General features: G+C 47.5%; 1 protein-coding gene across 3 annotated transcripts in view; it reads left to right on the top strand.

Moving 5' to 3' along the window:
* The window catches only part of LOC144174911 (uncharacterized), a 288,622-nt gene that overhangs the window by 77,042 nt on the left and 189,963 nt on the right, over positions 1 to 21,617 (top strand). For all 3 annotated transcript variants that reach the window (XM_077703896.1, XM_077703894.1, XM_077703895.1), the window contains exon 2: positions 10,498 to 10,528. The gene's annotated coding sequence lies outside the window, so the exon portion shown is untranslated. The remainder of the gene's footprint in view (positions 1 to 10,497; positions 10,529 to 21,617) is intronic.

The following is a 21,617-nucleotide window of genomic DNA, read 5'->3' as shown; positions in this document are numbered from 1 at the left end:
TATTTACTTGGTAAATGTACGGGCTTGACCTCGCAGTGCGTGCATGCACTTCCAGCGCACCGGGGTTTCTTGCTCTATCGAGCCTTGCAAAGCGTTCATGCGGGCTATAATAATGATGTAATAAGTCGGAAGTTGTCTTTTACTGACACTTTTATTTTTAGATCTTATGCACCAAGAGATTTTACGATGGATTGCACTAGCGGCACTCGTATAATTGTGCGCGAAGTGTTTGCGTCTCAGTTTTAGTTAGTTACACGAGCGTTCGCGTTCAGGGCGAGGAACTCTCGCTTCGCAAATAACAAAGCGACTGCGTGGAAGGCGATGATTTATGTGCCGTAGGTAGGAGTGAAAGGGCGGGACATTTGAGCAAAGGCCGACCGGTCACATTTCGTTGAGAATGGAAGAATGGAGGAAACGTCAGGACGTTCGTTATTGTGTGATGCCGAGAGGACTTATCATCTACACCGCAGTATTTATAACTATGGTCGAGGCCATTTTGGTGAGTCACATTGTTAACGTTTACGAAGGAAGTGAGTGCATCTGGCTTTCCCTTCACTGCGCACTTGAGCGTTGTTCCATTAATAATACATCTCTTCTTGCTTGGACACAGGGGCTTAGGGGTTGTGCTCTCAGCACGAGGTCGTGAGTTCGACTCCTGAGCATGGCTGTCTTTTTGTGATGGAGGGAACAAGAAACAAACAAACAAGCAAAAACACCAGTGCGTCGAGATTTCTGCGCACCTTAAAGCTCCCCAGATAGTCTAAATTATCCTGTAGGCCAAAATGGTGCGGCTTTGGGCTTGTTGGTAAGCCTTCCACTGCGGCGTTGCCCGTTGCCTAGGTGTCGTTCTGGCCTGTGAGACCAAATTCGAAGTTTGCTGCGGGCAGACACCGTGCCCACTATCTCCCATATTTGGTGATCACGTCCGATTGGGTCCGATAAAGAGCCCACTGGCACTGCTAGGAATATTATTGCGAGTATTTCCTTCACATGTACATCTATGTCTACGGAAGCGTCATGGTGCACATCGGCACACTTGCAATAAATTAAGGGCAGATAGGTTGCGAGCACAATTAAGCAAAAAATGTTCTAAAGCGTCCCGCAGGTACATCAAATAGGGTTATAAGATCAATATCAACCAGACGTCAAAAACACATTTCACGCTCCTCTCCCAGGAATAATTAGTGAACAAAATCACTTAGTGCAGCCCCTGTGCATGATTTGTCTCAAACCTTCTCTCCTTCTACAATGACAGGAGTTATTAGTCCTCGTATAACCCCACAGCGCATACTCAAAGCGATTTCTCTTTCCGATTTTTTTACGGCTCCGCGGTAGTGCTCATGCCCAGGCCTGACAAACGGCATCGTCGATGTGTTCGGCGTAATTACATCGAAAACATTGCCCGTCCACGACTAGTGTGCCCTTCCCTCTCACGTCTCTCCCAAAGCAGTCGGCGTGCAGCCGGCACTTACGTAATTGCACCGGCTTCACGTGCAACGCTCGTCCCCCTCGGCTCATTTGTTTGACCCGCCCGCCTTCTCCCGACGCTTGTTCCATATCACAGCTCGTCGGCGTATCTGCCTCGACTGCAGCACGCGTTTGGATTGAACGCCTGTCGTATGCACGGTGTCTGCTCGGCACTCGCTGCAATGGACAGGAACGCGCGCGTACGTTCCGCAATTTGGAAACGAGTTGCGAATGGGTACATGTACGTACGTCTTCGACGGCGTGCAGCCCCGCCTTGCGATCACCTTCATCTGCTAACCTGAACACCAGGCGGCCGTCATTTCTTTATCTCATCTCTCAAAGAAGAAAGCAAATGCCACGAAAACTGTGGTTATATGTGCTATGCAGCTCGGATGGAGTAGACGTGTTCGGGAACAATGTGTGGGCTTTTGCATTCAACATGCGATTGTGCTTGACGTTCATCTGCATGCAGAGCCTGTTGTTTATCGTACTTGCTACGACACGCTTGATTGCTTAGGAGGTCATGTTTCGGCCGGTTGTAGGCTTTGTATTTTACGTCTATGGAAGGCTTCCCGGTATGAATGGCTGCGTCAGGGTACCTACAGAGGCAGACTACACCGGACATACAAGTAAGCCGACCTTGGCGAAACTTCTAGGCGAAAGAAACGGCACAGTTCTGACGGGCACTTATTTGTATCACTAACGTGCGTGCATTCCGAGTCACATTCTTCTAGCACCAAGATCAGTGTCGGTAGGTGAAATTGTCGCGAACAAACCCCATGAGTATTTTTACCTCAACTTTATCTAGTCCCGCAACAGCACACCCACGGCGAAAAGTTGGCGTAGATTGCTTATGATGCCAGGAGGAATTAGGAAAGATAAGTGTTCGTTCAAATGTAAAGTTGTACCATGATTACAGGCCCTCCATTTACATAGTTTCGTTTTTAGGTAGGGTGTGCTCTCTGTGGTTCACTAAGTACGCCTCCATGTAATAAATTAACCTGCTGTTTAGGCCCTACCATCAAGATGGTGCCGACGGCCACTCCATCGCCGTTTTCGCACCCCAGCTGCGAACCGCAGCCGCGCGATGGAATCGCACGTGGGGCTTCGACACCGGGCAGGGGGAACGTGTCAGTCCCTATGCGCTCGCAGTTCCAACGGGATGCAACGCGCGCTCCCCCAGCAGTCGTCTGGAACTAAATCGAATTATAATTTCTCCGAACCTCGGTCCGCGTCCAACAGGCAGCGTGGAGGCAGGGGGGGGAGAGCGTTACAGACTCGTGCATACATCATCGGCACACAACTAGCGCAGCATGTCATCTTCTTTTCGTCTGCATCCTACTCCTCCTCTTCCATCTCTTTGGGAACGAATGGAGCGTGCGCAGCCTCTTCCATCCGCTGTGTCGGACACCGTGTCAGGGTACGGATGAGGGTGGCTTAATCAGCGCGCCGGTACATTCGCCGGGACGGCGCTGTCACACCCGATGAGCGCACGCGTAGCTCCACTGCTGACGCTTCCCTCCTCTCCAAACGCAAATGCAAGCACGTGCGAGATGACGGAATGGACGATAAAGCTTGCAGGAAGGTGTACGGGTGGTTGTTTGCGGAGTCGCCGAGAATTAGTGAGGATGGCTCTTTTAGATCGCCGGCTCTTCGGTCTTCGCGTTCGTAAGGGAAGTCTGCCTATAGGTAATGTTGCTTCCTCTTAGGCTTATAAAAACTTCTAAGTTCTATGACTGCAAGTGCAAAGCTGCTGGAAAGGGACGCAACTTCCGCCTTTCCAGCCGCTTTGTAATGTAAGCTTTGTAATGGTGTTGTGATGTAAGCACAACAAAGCAAACACGGAATTTGGCTGCTGCAGCCAATGCACAAGCACCCTTCAAAGGTTAAAAGCAGCGTTCATTAAGGTTTTTTTACGCGCCGTTTGCTCAAATACGTTTAGGTCGTCGTACGAAGCCGTTGCTCTCCTAATAATAATGCACCTACTATAAAAAAGATTGCACCCGGCTGCAGGACTGAAAATAGAATAAAGGACAAGAAATTTCGTAGAGATAGGTACGCAAGAATGGTACCTCCTGTTAGTTTGAAAAAAAACAAGCTCGTTGCGCGTTGCATAATTGGGCGTGGTTGAAAGTCGATGTTTTCCTCTGAATATGTATACTCACGCGGAGCGATGTTGCACGGGTAGTGCAAGGTATAAAAAAAAACTGCCGCTGATTACAATGCGTAAATTCAGTTTGTTTGAAACAAGATATATAAGACGAGGTAGACTGGCACAGGATATACTTCTCGCTAGCATCACGCAGCCACTAACTGTTTTCAGTAATAGTCAGAGGCCTCAACATTTCCATTGTTGGGCGAATTCACAAGTAGCGACACGGGAGAGTGATCGCCCGTCTCAAGTATACCGATTCACAAAACTGATCGTTCATACTTTTCGCTTTGACAAAATCGTTTTGCCTGACGTTTACTCTTCGCAGAATCCCCTCGTCGTTGAGTCAGTTCTCATTCTTAGCACGTGTATGGCACAGCACGGATAAACTGATCGTCAAAAAAGAGTGACTGCGAAAAATAGACAAAGACAGGATACAAATCGGCGGCTCAAGCACCCGGAGCTTTCGCTGAAACGAGGAAAATAAAAAATACGCAAGTGAAGGGAATTAGGCATGATGGATACGTCAGGCTCGGCCGGTTTGTGCAAAACGGTCGCGTGCGCGCGCAGCAGAATTTGAGAGGACTCGTGTGCGTACACCTATATAGGTGAGCCGCCATCCTTCATGATTTATTCAGCGGGGGAGGGTCCTTTATCAACGGTTACGCGTATATTGCCACCTGCAGGAGGCACGTCTTCCGGCCCGAGCAGCGCTTTTCATCTTGCCACACATAAAGTATACGTTTTCTCCCGTGGCAGGCAAGGCGTATCCTCCGCCCACGTCTTTTCACCTTCCCCCTTCCCATTGCTTTATTTTGTTTCTTTATGCGTTGCAGGATTTCAAAGTCTGCCTTCGCGTACTGCGCGTGCGCGTGTGGACGTTGCGGGGACGCGCCTCTAGCCCAAAAAGAAAAACACTCGACTTACAACAACCTGGTCAAAGAATGGAGTCATTCTTTTGATTTCCTAGGCGAAACGTGACGCTTTCACTGTGATCGGACTTGGAAACATCTCAATAAAGGAGAAGGAGCAACCGCAGAGGTGTAGGTCCGAGAATACAGGTGATATATATCGCAGAACGCAAAACACACGTATTGGATAAGAAACGAAGTGATGAACGTATACCCCGCAGCAGCAGCGAGCGCGTGCATTGCATCTCTCTCTCTCTCTCTCTCTCTCTCTCTCTCTCTCTCTCTCTCTCTCTCTCTCTCTCTCTCTCTCTCTCTCTCTCTCTCTCTCTCTCTCTCTCTCCTTCTTCTTCTCCTCCTCCTCCTCCTCTATCTGTGCCGTAGAAGAAGACACCCATTCCACGTCGCTTTTACCGTCTTTTGCCGTTGTTGTTGTTGCTGTTATTTTTCGAGGCGGCGTTCTTTTCTTCGCGTGTACACCTGTATACGCTAGCGCGAAAGCCGCTCCCTCCAGATACATTTACTGTAAAATCCGTTGCCCACCGCAGCGCCCGCTGATGGTCGGGTTCATCGGCCGACGCGGAGAAAAAGCCAACGCGCCTTTTCGGCGTTGTCGTCATCGACGTGCGCGCCGCCGCCCTTAAAGCGCAACAAAACCGAGCGATATCTCAACGCCCCGGCGGCTTGCGCGCGCTTCCCCGGGCGTCGGACGCATCATCATAAACGATATACGGCGGGGCCTCAGACCGACCTCGCTCCCGTAAATATAGGTGTGCGTCAGTGCGTGCAGATAGATGCCAGTCGATACAGTAGGTGCACAAGCTGGAAACCGATATATATATATATATATATATATATATATATATATATATATATATATATATATATATATATATATATATATATATATATATATATATGGTTGTCGGCGTTGCCCTGAGCGCCTTTTCGCCCCGTCCCGTCACCACCATTTTTGGCTTACACTACAGGCACAACAGCGAATGGAAGTGACGAATTTCCCCCTCGACCGGATGACGCTGCGGCAGCGTTGCGCGTAAGGGATGCGGTCTGCAGCGAAAAATTTCGGTGGTCCATCTTCCGGTTCCTGGTTTTCTGGATTCTCGTCCTGTATATGATCCTCCTATGCCTGCTGTTTCACCGCGTTCGTTTTTTTTTATCTTTCTTCCTACCAAATTACCATTTTTTATTTCGGCTTGTGTATGAGTTCATTCAGCGCGCGCAGCGTCTTCTACGCGCCACAGAATCGAGCGTCTCGATAGATCGCTTAATGCGCGCGCAATGTTTGAATTTATTCTCCTTCTTTTTACTCTCCCTCTCTGTATCCCAACTTCAGCGTGTAGGTTTTTGCACCCTCTTTCATCCCCACGGGCTGCGTATTTGGCTTTGACGCAGCCGTGCCCTTGTTTGCTTACGGGAGGGCTTTCTCGTTGTTATTTTTTTTTTTCTTGTTCTTGTACGAGTGCATCGCATTGAGCGGAGCAAAGAACCGGAGCGCTAGGAGCGAGCGCTCGAGCGGGAGGCGGCGCGAGCGACTCATTTATTTCCTTGCACCGCGTGCTCCCACAGAGCGCCTCTCGCAACGAAAAAAAAAATGAAAAAGAGAGATTGGGACCGGGACGGCGGCAGACTTTTGTCCCTGCGGGCGTTTTGGGCGGCCGGGATAACAGTAGTAGTTTAGTTTTCATTATTGCTTCCCTCTTGTGGATTGACGCGCCCCTTTAATACGTTCCTTTTTAAATGCGTTTGTCTGTTGGGGCGCTTGCTCCGATGTTTCGTGTCCCCGTCGGTGGTGTAACTGCTTCGGGCCTCGGTTAATATTCCTTCCTGCAAAACAAGAATTGGCGGTATCGATTTCTATTTGTCTCGGCGATTTCTATGGGGCTGGGAAGATGATATCTCATTCCGCGTGAAATGTTTTTTTTTTGTTTTTCTAATGCACTGAAGCAACCGTGCAGTTTGTGCGTGCATGGTTGCTCTTTCGCTTCGTTTTTGTAACCTCGTTGGAAAGAAACTTGCGGTCTCTCCTTGCGGTTTGTGCATTCTCCAATTTACAGCGAAGGTGTTAGCCTTTAGTTGGTGGGAAAATTTCGTGTCGTACACAAAAAACCCAGGCAAGACCCCGCAGTTCTCGTCTAAGACGGTGCTCTCATACGTCGGGCTAATCAGGCGTGCAGCATAGAGATCAGTATTCGTTTAAAAAAAAACACAAAACAACATGGAAACCGCAGTATGGATGATAAGACGCCTGTGAACAATAGGACCTCCCTTCATTGGCACATGCAAAGCATTTGGTATAAAACCAGATTGAGCATTGCGAAAATTATAGTAAAACGAGGAAAAAATGGTTTCGGTGTCAAGCCGAACAAATAAAAATTACGGGGGATTCTTAGAGCTTTCCGTGGTTGTGAGGGCAAAACGGGGACTTTCTGTTGGGCTGTTGAACTTCATGAATGAAGGCTGCCGTTAAACCGGCCAAATAAATGCCACTGCGTTAACTTTACCGAGGCAATGGCGCTAGATAAAATAAAAATGAAAAAGAAAAGAAATCAGAGCATCCTCCTCTAATCCTGGGCACCGAGGTGATATTACGGGAAGTTTGCTCGCAATTTGCCTCTGCTGCACAGGGTACGAATTTCAAGCTACAACTAGCCTAACCTTCGGTTCATCTCAAATACGTTCAAGGAACGTGAACATGCGTACATGCGCAAGAATACTTTTATTAATTGATAAAAATGTAGCCAAAGCAACCAGGCGAAATCGGAAAGAGTGCGGCTTGAATTGACTCCATCTGTACAAACTTGCTTGCCTCAAATTCATGAAGGAAACAGTGCGGGAGCAACGTTCCGAAACCACTACACTAGAAGTTGCGCGCTCCCCAAAGCCTCGAAATCGTTTATCTACTGATGAGACAGGCCTGGAGATTTCTTGCGTTGTTCCGAACACGTCTGGTTCCTGCTTCCTCGGGGTTTCAGTCCGCAACACGCAAGAGGAAACGGGCCTCCCAGAGACGGGGCGTCTCGGGAAGTAGTCATTTCCTGCCTGTGCTCGCTTGCAATTTGTGCGATGAATCGCCGGCCAGTATCCTGCTCGCTGCGTCTGTGTTGTTTGAGAACCCCGTTGGTCTGCGCCCGTGTCTTCGTTTTTGTTTCTTTGTTTTCTGGGAGGTCCTGCCGGAAGTAGCACGGAAACAAAGTTTCGAGTCTCACTACTCCGCGGCTAACTCGAAAAATAAAACAGGGGTTCTTGTTTATTTACCGCGGTTCCCAGGCCGGCGGATGGGAACGCAAGACAACCCGTTGATTCGTTTCTGACAGTTTCGTTACTTCTGGAGCTTATTCGTTTCTGGCAGTTTCGCCGCTTATTTTTCGCTGCAGAGTTAGCCACCCCTTTTATGTGTACGTTTTGATGCGTGTGAGAGAGGAAGTCAATATATTTCCTGATTCACGCACTATTCTTGATGCTTTTTTGATTCGTGATTCACGCACATGCACCAACGCCTAGTAAAGGGGTAGGTTTGAAAAATGAGCGTCACAAATACATTCTTCCTGTACATTACTTTTTTGTGCCCCCTTGCGCAGTTCTCGCCATGTATCAACTGTAGGTCAAGGGGCAAGAACGTTTTCCATCACGATTCATTTGATGAACGAGTACGGCCCTCAAAATAAGAGGATGTGTAAGAGTTCCCCTAAGCCTAGTACGTAAACACCATGAAGCCGCTGGTTCAAACTCGACAGAAAAAGGAATGTCGGCCAATCTTCAGCATGATCATTTTTTTTCCCTCAGTGATTGAGAGCAAGCGTTTGTTTTTATTTCTGTTGGTTCAACGTAGAAAGAAAGAAAGAAAGAAAGAAAGAAAGAAAGGAAGAAAGAAAGAAAGAAAGAAAGAAAGAAAGAAAGAAAGAAAGAAAGAAAGAAAGAAAGAAAGGATGGAGCTTAACTTGTATTTAGAACGACAGCTAGGTTGACCGCTTCTGAAATAAAATACGAACGAGGTCCCCGGGTGAAGCTGGAAGAAAGCTATTTTAGTTAGTTAGTTAGTTGGTCACTCACTCACTCACTCACTCACTCACTCACTCACTCACTCACTCACTCACTCACTCACTCACTCACTCACTCACTCACTCACTCACTCACTCACTCACTCACTCACTCACTCACTCACTCACTCACTCACTCACTCACTCACTCACTCACTCACTCACTCACTCACTCACTCACTCACTCACTCACTCACTCACTCACTCACTCACTCACTCACTCACTCACTCACTCACTCACTCACTCACTCACTCACTCACTCACTCACTCACTCACTCACTCACTCACTCACTCACTCACTCACTCACTCACTCACTCACTCACTCACTCACTCACTCACTCACTCACTCACTCACTCACTCACTCACTCACTCACTCACTCACTCGCAGGAAGGGATAGGGAGAGAGATAGAGAGAAAGAAACTCTTTAAACGAGCCCTCCAGAACGGCCGCCTTGAATAGGGCAGTACTCAGCCTTATTAATTTCAAATTCTGCACTTCCTCCATTGTCTTCGCGCTCCAGCATAATACGCTCAAGCAGTTGTTTGCTTTTACTTTTCCTATTCTGATATTTTCATTTACATTTTTCTTGCAGAAGTTCTACTTTATCTCCCCCTTTGCCTGCAGCTTCATATCTGAGCTTAGACTCCGGTGTGCGTGCGTGCTTCTTTTGTCCAACCCGCATCTCTGTATCTTTGCTGCAGGAATCCGTTACACCCTTGTTCCTCGGGGGTCCTCGAGTTGACTACGGCGATTAATCAGGAACTTCAGTCGAGAGCCGAGACAGTATTCAGAAAACTAGGAAGCGTACCCCTCCAAGCATTCGGCGAGCGTGGCGCCTTCTTAATTAAAGACGTCCTGCTTTCGAAAGTGAGCTGTATATTTCACGGCCCGATACAGACTCCGGGCAGCCGGCTTCATTTCTTCGGGCCGTCGGCCCCATTTTAATTGCCGTCGTGGCAGACCTGTTCATAAATATGCACGGGCTTCGTAGCAGCCGATGTTTGTAAAGCCCGGGATGTACTAATTAGGTGTTTTATCATTAACTGCCAGCGGCGTGCACTGGGGCCGTCCAACGCAACAATTCCAAGCATTAAAGCGTGTCCAGTTCCGGGAAGCGTAGCGGGTGCACTGTGCTTGTTGTAAGATGGGCAAGAAATGGAAATTTACGGTTTTGAGTCCATCTTGGGAAGCGGTGCGGATGACCTTTCCGGGTGACCTTTGACTGTCGAAGAACTTTCAAAGCGAAAAGCGAAATATCTGCACACGACCAATTTTTAATTGCATTTCAGTTTTTTTAGGGATGCTTCAGCTGCGGGCAAGAATCGAATACATGTACCCGTGTAGAGACGTGTATACCTGATAGGACGATACATGGAATTTTGTTGTTGCTAGGACATACAGCTGACATGATTAGCTCGGACAAATCATGTGATAACCTGAGCCCTTCTTTCTCTCGTTTTCTTTTGTTTTTAATCTAGATATTCGCGTTGTTGATCCCCTGTTTCTGTCCTCTCTCTCTCCTTTCCATTCCTCATTACAGCGAAGGCGTTCGCTCTCTTGACCGCTGTCTTTCGTCCCCATTTCTATCAACAATTACAGTCAAAATCGGTTTACGTCGTGTGTGTTGGGCGTCGAGAGTATTGTACAATTGACGTCGGGGCGTGGAGTTGTCGTATAGTTAGGCTTTCGGTTTCATGATTCGCACGTTTTCGCTTTCGCAAGCTAGCGGTCAACTCTGTTGTCGGATTATTCCGCAGTGGCCGCAACACGATCTCAGGTTCATTAATTTACTGTTCTTCCATAATTAAAGAATAATGACCATGACTGGAAATGAAAAGTAATCACGTGTCTTCTTCTTCGCGAACAAAAAAATATTAATGCCAGACATTTTTTTTTTCATCTTTTCAGATCCAAAGAACGCAAGGAGGCTGCAGCAGCGGTGAGTGCACAAAACGTTCAACTTCCTACGTCGTCCATTTTCCCAAACGTGTCCGTGTTCGTGGCTGAATTACCATTACTTGATACTGACATAGGAACCGACCTTTGGAACCTGCGGAAAGTAAGTGTTTTACTCCAAGGCTCGGCATAATTCAGCAAAGCTACAGGTTCACAAAAATATTTGAATCTGGAGAACCAGGAGGAGTACACTGGTGGGACGAACTGTCATGTGCTAACAAGTAATTTTAGATCTAGTTAGCAGAAATGTCAACTACGCTTTAACACCCAATGTTATTATACAAACGTTGTCATGTGAGAACCGACATGCGAGACCTTCCAGTTCGATTGACACTGGGAAAGACTGTGTGACGTTCTACAGTTCAACACATGGCTTTCGTTCGCATTTAGGCCAAAGTTACTGTACTGCCTTCGGACATTAAAGCTAGTTTAAACATAAAAAATATACCTATTTTTTGGACTAAACTTCCGTCTTTATCTTTAAATACGCTTCAGGTGGCCTCTCATATCCCTTATGCACAGTATTAGATAGCTTCGTAGGAAATTTTGAAACCTCAGCCTCACATTACACGCGGTTTTGTTATGCGTTAACGCGCGTCTACGTCGACCATCGTCTTGGTAAACAACACGGCGAATCCACACAAAAAATCCGCAAATTCACGGAGTTCGGCCTCGTGATGTTTGTTGTGCGGGAAGCTTGTTCTGTGATACTGTTGCTCTAAACTCAATGCTTTGTGGCTTCCTTACGAACGCAAAACTTCTATTGTTGTAAAGATTGGGCGGAATCGCAAACCGCCCATTCTGGGAACACCTACCGAAGCTCCACTGCGTCGCCGATCAGTTCATTTCCCTAAGAATCTTTCTTTTCACGGAGATTCGAAGACCGGGACATAAAACGGGGAATACTGCCATCCCGGGCTGTAAGTTGTGCCCCAACCGAATACATGGCTAAATCTGCATGCGCTGGTTAAAAAATTATCGACACATTCTTTGCTTCCCTGTCCTCTTCATTACGATCAGACTGGCGGAATTTTTACTAGAAGGATTTACAAGAAGGCGCGCTATTTCCAGTACCCCGCGCATTCACAAGTTAGCACGCTTTTGTGTTCGTTTATCTAGCGGTGTACGTGGAGCTGGATTTCATCGCCGTCCACCTGCAGCTTGCGTCACTGGGCGTACCGCCCATCATGCTGCGCCATGTTTCCCCACATCAGATTACCCTACGTCAAAGTGAGGGACCACCGTATAGCGCTCTTATCGGAGGGCAACTTAGTTTACGCCTGTTCGAATTCGCGTGTTAAACTTTAACTACGGGCCTCGCGTTTCCATCGTAACATATGCGCAACTAAGCATATACATGAGCACAGTTACCCGCCGCGGTGTCTTAGCGGCAGAAGCGTTGCGCTGCTGAGCCTAAGAACTCTGGTTGGATTCCCGTCCGCGGCGGCCGCTTTTCAAATGGACCTGGCGAAAAGCGGAAACGCCCGTGTGTCGAGAATCCGGCGCACATCAAAGATTGCCAGTCGGTCAAAATTATTCCGGAGCCCTCCTCTACGGCGCGCCTCATATCCCAGCTGTAGCTTCGGCGTGCAAAACTCCCCAAATTTGACTACATGCGCACACTTGGTGGAGCTGCGCATGGGCACAGCTCCTGCGCACGATAGCTCTGAACATGGGCCGTGCACCGTACCAAGAGTTTCCGGCATTCCATAGCTATGATCAATGGCCGTTATTAAACCGGTATTTGACGATAACCGGCCGGGTACTCAACTCGGGTAAGCACAACAGATAGACGGCGATGGAGAAAAAAAAAAAAACACCAATGAGCCCGTTGGGGTTTCCTGTAGCTCGCTTCCCGGGATGAAGCATACGCTCGCCGCGCAAGTAAGTTCCAAGCTGCCTGGTTTTTCGGTGCGCGCCCAAGCTCGCCTGCCGCATAGAGCGGAAAGAGTTAAGCCTCAATTAGCGGCCCTAACTGGCGCTCCCAGAGGCACCCTCCATCAGCATCCGCGGGGGAAAATAACGGCAACTCGCACGCAACACTAGCCACAGCACCGCGCCGCCCACCGAGCAAATATCGCCAGTCGGGCGTGGGGGTGCCCCGCTGCTAGTTAAGAGACGCTCATCACTGAGCCAAGGGAAAGATAAGAGCAGGGAAAGAAGATAGAGTGTAACTATGTGTACGCGTTGCCCGGGCGGCCGCTAGCCTCCGAACACCGCCAGCCCGCGCCTATCCCCGCATTTTCTCTTAATGAGCTTAATTCATTTTCTTTGCTCCCAGCCCGCGTGGCGGCTCCTTCTTTTGCAGGGACGGCGTTCCTTGGAGCTCAGCAGTCCGCCCTTTGTTCGTCTTTTACCGAACACTGCTCTCTTTTGCTCTTTTTTGACTTCGTCCATTTGTTCTTCAATTCGTGTTCTTTTCCATTTCCCACTTGCTCTCGGATTTGGGTGTTTCTGTTCGTGGTGGAGGAGGAGGCGTGCGCGTATTAGAGAGTCGTTTGGGCCGGGCTGTGCCCGTCGCTTTTAGGGCGCCTACGTGGTGTGGCAATTAGATTTTCCTCCTGTCGCCCGTCACTGTATGCAAGCAGCTGTGGCTTGCTGTGTTGTCGTTTAGAAACGTTTACTTTTTTGTGCTAGATGACTCTGCTTTTGTGACATGTCCGCTCGTCCGGAAAGGACAAAAGTTGGTGCTGCTTTAAGTCGGTGGTATGGCAAACACGGTACCTCGAAATTCGAGATTTCTACGCGCGTGTCCGCGTGCATTGCGGGAGAGAGAACTTTTCATCCGCTTTCGTTTCTTTCGTTGAGAGGCTGGTGTCCTTCTTTAAAATTCGTTTGTGTAAGCTTCAGTTATAATTTAAAATAAAAACAGGAACAGGCGGAGGAACAGAAGGCTTCAGTGAATTTCGCGTCTGTCCTAATGGCCTTAAGTTCAGATCAATATCGCTTTAAGCAGCGTTTATGTGAGGCCTCTCTCACACTGTTTTTAGTTACAAACAAAAAAATGCCACCATAAGCTTCAACTAATACACAAAAAAAAGCACTTTCTGTGACTGCATTGCAACGATCTTACAGGTCTTGATGACGACGAGAATAAAAAAGGGTGAATCGCACAATTATTTAGCAGCGGCTTCAAACAATCGGATGTAGTTTCTAAAGAAAAATAGTTTCGGGTAGAAGAAAAGCTTACTGTCGAAATTAATTCCTGGTCGTCCTCTGCTCCACATACGATAGTATTTCACCCTCAATGTTGTGGAAGGACGAGGTCTTGTCAGATTTTCTTTTTGTCTGCATGTAATCAGCTTGGGTTTAAATGTATTTTTGACGACTTTGTTCTATGTTCACGAAAGTGCACACAGAAGAACACGCCACATCCCATCCCAGGCGCACATGTTTGCATGTGCGTCCAGGATGGGGAGAGGGTGATGCCTGCCTGCATGTGCATGTCTAGAACAAGCAAGTACCGTTCTCAGAAAATATCTGAATATTACAGTGTTAACTGACATTTTAACAACTTTCACGATTGGACGGAACTCTCCTTACACTAAAATAAAAGCAGGGCTCCTGTGTGGCCTACAGATCGTGGCTTACCAACGTGGTGGGTAATAGTAGAACGCTTTGATCCACCCGGCTGTTTCTACGGTTAACTAAATGCGCGAAATTTTGAAGTTCACAGCAGACGAAAACTGCGATCGTGTGCGACAATTCTTAGAAGTATTGTTCCTTTTTTTATCTTTACCTCATTAATTTCACCGTGGCATGGCAGTTCCGTTGATTAGTACACCTAGCATACCGGCCACTTGGTTGGGTTGCAAGCATCTGCCTACAAATAGTTCGCTCTCCTTCGCTTTCTCACAGGGTTCACAAACCTACAATGCAAGAGCTAGCTGTCATGAACTGGTTGGCTTGTAAAATTAGTCGCATTTAAATTAAGTCGGTCAATAACGTGTTCGTGGCATTTGTAGTAAATATACAGAATAGGTGTGCAAGTACAGCTTAGTATCAAGCACAGTGTGTGGGTTTCCCCGATTTAAAGGTTGTGAAGGGTACAGGAATTGCATGCCAGTAAAAAAAAAAACAGTAAATTACACATAGCTTTCCAATAAGCGGAAGTTTTTCTCTTGCGCTAGAAAATGGGACCTTCCGTACAGCAAAAATGTATCCCCCCCTTACCCCCCTAAAAAAATACTCTGGTGGTGCACGGAGAAAAAAAAAATGCCTGGCCTAATCCTGGAATGATTCCCTGCGGGGCACGGATTAGGCGCGCTTTTGTAACCATGGCGCTAAACCTGACCCCAGGGAATGCAGGCTTGCGTCTGCTCTGCGAAATTCTTTTCCACACCGAAATCAGTACTGCGTAATGCGACTATATTTTTTTTCTTTGCATCTCCAGGTATGTTGAATTATTTCTTTCATATGCACACTGCTGTTGCGGCGCCTGCAAAAGGAGTACGGATAAACTCTCACCCTAAGCTGGCCAGCGATCAAGTCGCACAATGGGAAGGGAAATGTTGGGAAGCATTGAAGCTTTTCCTTGTCATCTCATAGCACATGCGCTCCCGAAATCAGTCGGCGTTATGATGCCCACTATAGTTTGCTTGAGGCGTCTTTTTTTCGGAATGAGCCGGATCCCCCTAACCCGAATCTGAGAAACAAGCGGAAGTTTGTTCCCGGGCGTAAATGCAGCGCTGTCAAAGCTATTATATGATATATTTCACGTCAGCTAGATGAAGTTTATGGCCATAAGTAATTAAAAAATTATGCTGTGAATTTGACCAAAACTGGGGTGATAAGCTTGGATTTGGCTGATATTGAATTCAAACACTCAAGTTGGTGCGGCATTCTTATGAAAACTTTGTTTAAATTGACTTTCAAGAATGGTGCAATTGAGTTTCGACGGAAAAGGCATTAAACATATGTAAAATGGCTCCAAGAACAGTGGAAACGTACATGGAGAGCAGGTGGGTGCTCTTGGCACGATTAGCAGCTCTTTTCGAACTTTTCGCCAGGATAATGATCTTGGGCTCGCCTGAACGCACTCACATACCATTGCCTTGCCATGAATTCCTAAAGCGTTCCACAAGAAGGCTGTTGATATCATCTTCACCTTAATGGAGTGGTTCGTAGCCACAAAGGGGAAGGGAGGAAGGGGGGCGGAGATTTTCCAGGCCTTTGTAAGCGGCGCGGCTATTTACGCAGGTACTAAAATGGTATATATGGGAGTTAAAAATTAAACCAGAGTTACTAATACGGACGGGAGAGTCAGATGATATCATTATTTCACACCTCTCAGTTTCATTTCGCTCACTTCTTCCGTCACTTCGCCGTTGACATCTCGGGACAAATCTTTCGCCGATCTCCTAATCGCCGTATGAATTATTCAGAAGCCTGCTCCGAAAAGCAAAAAAAAAAAAAAAACACTTCTGAAAACACGCACGAAACAGTCTGAACAGTCAAGCCAAAAGCGAACTCCCACTGGGCAAAAGGATTTGACTAATTTTGATCCGAGAAAAACAGCAGGATCTTGCTCATTTTCGGCACTAACTACGTCTGCGTACGCATTTGCAGGGCGTTATTTAACGTATTTTCTTTCCACACCCTTTTTAGCGAAAAGCGGCGAGTTTTTCTCGTCACTGCATGCAGTTTTATGTGACTTAATTTCGGTTTGTGGATCTGGCTCATTGCAAAAAAAAAAAAAGAAAAAACGCAGCGTTTGTTCTCAGCTTCAGTCGATTACTAATCTTTTTTCCAGCCTCAGCCTAAACATAATTGGCTGTTCTAGTGCCTGGCTCGCAATATAATTCAACTTTTTCCATTACTTCGATACCTGTAATTGCTTTCTATTCATTTCCTTCTCGCGCTAAGTCAATTGCGCGTGTTTACGTGCAGCGGGTCCACGCTAGTCTATGGCTTTTATCAATTTCCGTGGCCGTTTCATGCACTAGCTGGACAGGCCGAATGCCGTCATTACAACTCGCTAAGCGCTAAGCCTCAAGTCGAGCGTGTAAACACGGCGTTCCTCGGCTTTCTTCAAGCTCCCTCTCTAATCCCTGGTGATTGCCCCGAATGCGCGCTCTCGAGACGCAATTTCTGGCTGGCTCTCGGCGAACATCAACAAACCCGCTATTAAGGTGGTCCATTAGGCGCGAGGCACGATTCTAACTCGCCCCAGGTTTACTTAATGAAGGTTGTACATGGCGCCTTCATTAGACTGCAGTACGGTTGCCTCTCGGCGCCACGTTCTGAGCTCCCTGCCGTCGATTTGCCTAATCACCGGTACTATTTAAACAAATGACACCGCTGTAGTTTGAGCGCCATCGGAAAACGTAGCTCTTTTCTTTTTCATTCTACGTAAGGATCGCAATTACTTTGCACACATCTCTTGATGCCATTAGTTTCCCCCCCGTTATGGGGAGTTGTCAACAATAGGTAATTCTTTAACAATAATTCAATTATGCTAGAACACTCTTTTTCGCCCCCTGAGAGGTGAAATGTACACGGTGTACATTACAACGGTTAAGCTAACCATTTAAATTAAGTTACAATCGTTAAGTTGCAACTGTTTAGTGCTACAGCGTCGTAGAATGTATACTGTAACTGAAAACTGTAGAAAAAGTGAGGCAGTAAAGTGCCACCACGTCCATCCAAATAAAAGTATACTTAGAAATAGCTAAGTTATTTTTGAACGTTATCAAACGCCAGTGCTATAGCTAAATCGCAGAAAAAGCACAGCAAAAATAAAAAGCACACCGTAAAACCTAAGCAAACGCAGGTTAATTTGCTGTAGTTATCCTGTAGGGTAACAGGCGTATTTTAGCTGCAACTTCCACAGTAAAAACACAAGCTGCCAGTTAATTTTTTATGAAGTATTCTGTAATAAAACTACTACAGAAATTAACGCCTTCTTTTTTTCTCTCTTCGCTTCCTTCCTTCTTTCGTTTTTCTTGCGCGAATCGATCATTTCAAAATTATTTTAACGCTGGCGAATATCATTCGCATTTCCGAAGAAGTTAAATCTAAAGTGCTATTTTCCCAAGCTACAGTTGGTCATCGCGGTTATGGGGCGCGTTGTATTAAAGGGCTATCAGTGATAATTCAAACGGCCTCGGAATCTGGAAATGCTCATAAATTCGTTATGTTTCCCCTGTACTCAACAATACATACCCTGCGGCAATACATCCGATCGTCGCGACCTTGTGCGAGGCAGCTTTCGCGCCGCAAAACCGGGCCCCGACGGAAAGTGTATTCGTAAAAATAAACGAGTGAATAAAAGAAGAAACAATCAATTTTAAACAAAAACAATAATAAAAAATCTCGGGCCATCTACACACTAACGTGAAACCAGAGGAGAGGCGAAGCATGCAGTGTGTAAGTGTATTTTTGACGCCTTCGCGTTTTTGCCAACGGAGATGAAACCATTGGTTGGGGGGGGGGTTACAGGTATACTACAGCTTTGCTGAAAAAGTCTCGTGTCTATGATGCACGAACCTCTCTAGTGGGAGGCGTAAATAAGTGTGCCGGTGTTTTCTTAGTAGGCGTTGCAAAGCGCTGCAGCGCGAGGCGTAAACGAGCGTCCCGGTGTTCTTTTAGTACGCGTTACGTTCTAGCGCGAGGCGTAAACGAGTTTACTGGTGTTTTAGTACCGTGATTGCATGAGACGAACGAAGGTCACGACGACGACGACGACGACAGGAGACGCCAACAGACCCAGCCGCTAAGGGGATTCGCTTTAAAAGTTTAGTTCGGAGGAAACCAGTTTTCAAGTAAACGTCACCCCCTCCATTGAGATCCAGGTCCCCACGGATGGTAAAAGGTCGAGTACGGAGGGTAGCGGCTTTCGAGAAAACGGAACCCCTTCTGTTGAGAACCGTTTCTGCCACACGGACAGAAAATAAAGCAGGCTTTGAGCCAACCAACGGGACGCCCGTGCTCCTCTCCCGACAGCGCCCTGCAAGCCACGTCAATTGCTGCTTTTTCTTCTCGCATTTTCGCGGGACAGGGCACATCTTTGTCCGGCTTTCTCCCGTTGACAAGAGGATGCGGTTCCCAGGCGGTGGCCACGTGTCGGCGGCCACTGAAGTTAACAAGACCACCAAGGCAGTCCGCCTGGTCGGAAGCTGCGTTATTTTACCGCTCAGACAGGACCCGCTCCGTACCGTTACGTTTCCTTCCGCTCTCGAAAGTGTGACGGGGAAGAGCAGGAAGTCGACGCCAAGGCCGCTCCACAAAAAAGGAATAATAATAACAATCCCGCACGATTCCAGCTGACTCTTCACGGTCGCTTGGAGTGCACTTTCAGAGCGGCGTGGCGTGATGCAAAACACGTGTTTCCACAACTTCCGAGCAGCGGAGAACCACGAAAGAACAGAAATGAGGGAATCGGGTGTTTACGTGAGCATTTAAATTTAGGTCTAGGCCGAACACAGCGGCACGTCACTGGCGTGAAGGCTGTCCGCGCGTGCTTCCGTTCCATCGTGTCGCCTTTGTCTTTAGCTTCCTAGCTTCGCACCAGCGTCGAGCGCTGATTAGTTTAATGGAGCTTGCACTTCCCTCACTTTAAGCTGCGGTATATCGGACGTTTTCTGTTTTGACAAGCGTTCCCCCCGGCGGACTCGTCGGAAATTCGTCATGCACTCACTTTCCCTGTCAGCGGACGGGAAGCACTCTTTGCCCCCGTGACCTTTTCCCCAACTACACGCGGGGTCGTACGGCGTTCCAAGTTTGACAAACACTCGAGTTTTACACGACAGCTTTTCTTTTTCTTTTCTTTTTTCATATTCTCAGTGCCTGTTCAAAAAACTGTGGACGTAAGGGCAAGAAGTGGAGGGACGTCGGGACAGAAATCCCATACTCAACCATCGCGAACGCGTCGGTCGCCGTCGCGACCACGTGTTTCCGGACGTCACGTGTCTCCCGCTCTCTGGTTAGCTCCATCGCGGAAGTCAAACAGAACGCTTTCCGACGCGACAGCCGTATACGTAGCTGCGCTCCATAGACCTCGTCTTCCTGCTGCCTGCCCATCGCGTCCTGTAGATACACACAGAGCTGCACGCGGCGAAATGGAACAAAGGGCGGCAGATCCTTCGCAAGTGCCGTGACTATGCCGCCGTCGCCTGGGAGAGTAATTGCATTAGCCCCGCTCACCAAGCGTCATAAATCATCCGCCGCCTACTTCCTCGGCCTAAGCGTCATGCTTTTTTTTGCCGCCTCCCGACACTGGCGTCCTCTTTGCCTTTCTTTTAATCCTTTCTCAGTTTTTTTTCTTTTTGCATCCAAACTGTCCCTTTTTTTTACGGTGTAGGCACCAGTGCGCTATCCTGCGAAGGAGTTTGTGCTCTCATGCGAGAGCTTATTGGAATGAATGAGAGAGGGTTGGAGGCGTTGCTAGGTTTTGATTTATAGTCCGCCCTGGGCGAGGATTTATAAAACGGGATAGCAACTTTTTTCGGCCTAGCGTCTTGGCCTACGATTAGGCCGGCAGTAGCAGCTGACGGCTCGCGAGCTGTTGCAGCGCCGCCATTTTTGTTGTTCGCATAACCCTTTGGGTTGATTTATTAAGGTTTTTTTTTTATTTAATTGTGCTGGCTGGTATTAGCCACTCGGCTAATCTCTTCTCTGCTTCGTGCGTTTTAACCCTCGAATCACCTAAAAGGACTTCACAGGCCCACAGGCTTAGTGATTTGCACGATACTCTTACAAAATAATGAAACCATCAGTTAAGCAGAAATGTGTCGACAACGTTTGCAGTTGCTTTGCCGAATATAGACGTTTCAAGGTGACGTTAGGGCTTCATCAAGGATCAAAGCTGAGCCCACTATTTTTCCCACGGTGGTGACTGTTGTCACTCGAAAAGTCAGCCAGAGACTTTCTTTGCGCATACTGTGCGCAGATGACATCGTCTTACGTATGTTTGTAATGATGATGAAAGAAAAAAATACCGAAGAAAAATTTTCGAATAACAGTTTGGATATAAGGAGATGCAAAGCAGAAAACATCTCGGACCAGCACCAGAGACGACCGAAAATTTTAAGACTTCAAGTTAGATGTTTCTGCAACTAAAGGTGCAGCCCACTTAGATAGCGGGAATTAATGGTAGAATGAACGCTCAATGAGTTGAAAGGGTTCACTTTCATTACCCAGCAAAGATAAATAAGTGTTAATGGGCCCCAAATATGACATTCATTAGAATAAAACCGCTAATCATTCCAATCAATCTACTTTCAGCACAATGTTGCCAGAACTGCTCAGCAGGATGCAAGAGCCCGCCAACTTCAATATGAACTTTGCAAAACGAAAGTTATTTGCCTGTAAACTTCCAACGAAAAGGTTCTGTGAGGTACTGGTTTTCTTCAAACTGTGTGTACATCCGCACATACATCCGCGCTCCTAGAAGCCGGCCCACAATCTGGACCACGGAGCAAAAATATATGGAAGGGGAAACTGCCCATTGCGGCAAGCGCGGGCGAGCAACCAGATAATGTCACAATGAAAACCAAGGCTGAGGGCAAAGCTTCGTCGCGGCGACGGTGAAGGAGTGGGTAGCGGCACCTGATGGACGAAATGATAGCGGCCTCAATTCATTCCGTGGCTGCTCAGTGCAATTCCGAAAGCGGCGGCCGTGCAGTTTTGTCAACCGCGGCAGATGCCTCTAGCTTAACGTATGACGAGCGCCTGTGACATTATCAGGACGCGCTAGGAAGCCTCGTTTCACCTCCCATCTTATTCTTGCTCCGTGATCTGGACGTACAGCAACTCCTGACATCCAGAGCGAAGGCTTTTTGCTCACCTCATGCATTCCCGGACTAATGAACCACACCCACTTCAGAAAGCTCAAATGAACGTTCTCTCTCTCTCTCTCTCTCTCTCTCTCTCTCTCTCTCTCTCTCTCTCTCTCTCTCTCTCTCTCTCTCTCTCTCTCTCTCTCTCTCTCTCTCTCTCTCTCTCCATGTGTGTGTGTGTGTGTGTGTGTGTGTGTGTGTTTTGTATGCGCTGTACTGCATAACGCCGCGTATCTACAGTCTAACTCAACGGCAGATTGTCACGGCAGCTTTGCTTTGTCCTTGCTTGGCTGG

Source organism: Haemaphysalis longicornis, unplaced genomic scaffold (assembly GCF_048455015.1).
Source record: "Haemaphysalis longicornis isolate Haplotype H1 unplaced genomic scaffold, Haemaphysalis longicornis Haplotype H1 scaffold_3, whole genome shotgun sequence".
Taxonomy (NCBI): domain Eukaryota; kingdom Metazoa; phylum Arthropoda; class Arachnida; order Ixodida; family Ixodidae; genus Haemaphysalis; species Haemaphysalis longicornis.
This window is presented reverse-complemented; position numbering and strand designations above follow the sequence as displayed.